Source organism: Populus alba, chromosome 17 (genome assembly GCF_005239225.2).
Source record: "Populus alba chromosome 17, ASM523922v2, whole genome shotgun sequence".
In the NCBI taxonomy this organism is placed as follows: domain Eukaryota; kingdom Viridiplantae; phylum Streptophyta; class Magnoliopsida; order Malpighiales; family Salicaceae; genus Populus; species Populus alba.
The window spans coordinates 18,517,899-18,521,049 of record NC_133300.1 but is presented as its reverse complement, the minus strand read 5'-3'; positions in this window follow the sequence as shown (position 1 = coordinate 18,521,049).

The window sequence follows — 3,151 nt, the reverse complement described above, 5'->3', positions numbered from 1 at the left end:
AAGAAAAAGTGGATTTGATATTATGACTTATGTTAATAAAGTCTGATCTTTTGAGGGTTAACAAGGTTCTATGTCATTTCCTCTATAAGACAACAATAGAAAACGAGTTGATGAATAATTTGGATGTTGATCCTAGTCGTTAGAAAACTCAAACACTTTTTGAGCCTATTGGAATTCCTTTCTTCATATCCATGAACCATTAGCTCTGCATTACGTGCTTTTAAAAGCCTTTTTAATCGAAGCAAGCAATCTGAACCAATTAAATGGCGATCTCAAAACTTGAAGAGTTTTTTTATAAGAGTCGTGGCTTTTTACCATATGAATTAAAGTACTTGTTATTATGCATGCTGATAAAATAAATGCTAAGAAAAAGAAACAACCCATTTCTTGATAAAAGCCTGAGCATTTGTTTTGAAATTCATAAAAATGTCACCTCAATCACAGACCATCAAAAGATTACCCAAAATCAGAGTTTAAAGTGGACACAAAGAACCATGAAAAAGTCATTTTAAATCTTACAATGGTCATTTGTTTTCAAAATACAAGACAATCAAAGGACGCAGAATAGCTTTGTTGGGTCTTTGACCAAAGAAGTTTTTTAAAAAAATAATAATAAGTTTCAAAAACAGGACATCTCTCTGATTTCATTTCAAATAATTAGACTTGAATAACAGCGACGTTTGAAATATGAGAATTATTCCAGAACATAAAGATTTACAAATAAAGAAGAACACCCCCCCCCCCCCCCCCCCCCCCCCCCCCCACCCCCCCCCCCCCCCCCCCCCCCCCCCCCCCCCTTTTATGAGTCTTGCGGAATCCTTCCATAAATGACATCAATTTCTCGACACTCTTGAAACGTTGACCACATGGGCAATACCGAGTGGGCACAGACTTTAGAAGAAAACAAACAACATTCTGATCAGCTGGGGGCAAGAAAGAATCAGATGATTGAGTCATCAAAGTCCCGGGAAAGTTATTGTTTAGCATTGACAATGACAAAGGAAAACATCCTTGAGTATAAATTGATAAATAAGCATTCATATCATTGCTGGGGCAATGTTGTTCAAAGACAATCCATGATCTAGTGCACTTCAGCAGCAATTGATGAGCAACGCTGCACTTCAAGGATATTTTCATATCTTCATCTTGGGTTACCCTGTAAAACATGGCTATGACTCCTGACATATGTTATCGGGTGAGTGCATTTGAATGAACATCGAACATATGCTACCACCAAGATTGGACTATGGGGACCATCTATTCTGAAGCTCAAATGCACGTTTCACCGCATGAATATGGGTGATAACATGAACATCATTGATGATGCCAATACATTTCTTTTCAAGATCTGATTAGATGGGTGAGAAGAACTTCTTGAGGAAACATTAAGCTTACAACGATGAGCCTTTCCCCTTCAAAGAATGAGATGCATGTCGGGATCACGCGGCAGTTCCATGATTATGGATGACCACATATACTTGAATGATGTTTCAACTGGAGGCAAGTTCATGACTGATTAACAATCTTGATGGGTGTTGGCATGATGCACACAATCAATCAAAGGACAATTCTCAGAAAAATTCAAGAGAGAAAATTCTTCATGATGAATCAAGCAACACCACACTTGGGGGCAGGGTCAAGCTTGATGAACGATGCGAGCAGTAATTGTCGAAGACCGCCTAGGATGGGCACTGCATTTACAGTTGAGTGTATGGCCAGTACATGAATGAGTCAATGCCTCGGAAGAACAAAGAAAGCTTTGGGATACAAACAAGGGCACCCTATGACGATGGAGCATCAAGGAGGGGGGGACCTATATTTCGAATCAGGTAAGGATGCATGCATATCACCTAACCAAAAAAAAAAAAAAACCATCTGCACATATTTTTGAATTATTACAGGAAAATCCTTAATGAGGTCCAGCAAGATGGTGGAAAAAGAAAGAAGCATGGTGGTGATGATAATAAAGAATCGATTTTGATCATGGAATAAAAGGACATGGGATGAACCCTACTATTAGGAAAATCTCAAAGAAATGAATAGATCAACCTTGCAACCGGGAAGCCTCGAGTTTTCAACCCTTGCAGTCAGGAAACACCGAGTTTTCAAACCCTATGATCGGGAATTATCAGGAAGCACCAAGTTTTCCAGCCCTTCTTCTGTCATCCCCTCAGGACTTCGCCAGGTAAGTCCTATTTTTTCACACTTGTCATATCATATTTTTTCCATCTGGGTAGGTCGCCCATCATAATAAGACCGTTCATCATATTTTTTTCCATCTGGGTAGGTCACCCGTTACAATGAGACCGCACTTCACATTCTTTCTATTTGGGTAGGTCGCCCATCACAACGAGACCACTTCATCATTTTTTTTTCCATCTGGGTAGGTCACCCATTACAATGAGACCACACTTCATATTTTTTTCCATTTTGGGTAGTCACCCAATTTACAATGAGACCGCACTTCACATTCTTTCTATTTGGGTAGGTCGCCCATCACAACGAGACCACATCATCATATTTTTTCCATCTGGGTAGGTCACCCATTACAATGAGACCACACTTTACACATTTTTTCCATTCTTGGGTAGGTCACCATCACAATGAGACATCATCTTTTCTGGGTAGGTCACCCAAAGAATGAGACCATTCTCCATCTTTTTTTTACCTGGTAGGTCACCCATAAGAATGAGGCCATTCCTTCCCCTGGGTAGGTCACCCAAAGAATGAGACCACTCTTTCCCCTTTCCACTTGGGTAGGTCACCCATCACAATGAGACCACCATTTTTTCTGGGTAGGTCACCCATTAGAATGAGACCATTCTCCATCTTTTTTTTTTACCTGGGTAGGTCACCCATAAGAATGAGGCCATTCTTCTCCCTGGGTAGGTCACCCAAAGAATGAGACCACTCTTCCTCCTTTCCACTTGGGTAGGTCACCCATTATAATGAGACCGCTTTTTACACATTCTTTTGTTCCAGTTGAATGAGGTCGCCAGATGGGATCTCATGTAGCTTTGGTTAAAGGGAATCTCCATATGGGATTTCAGGTTGACCGAGTTACACACATTCTTTGGTTTTGGTTAAAGGAGGTCGCCAGATGGGATCTCAGGATAATAAAAAAAAAAAAAAAAAAGGAAGATTGCTGATG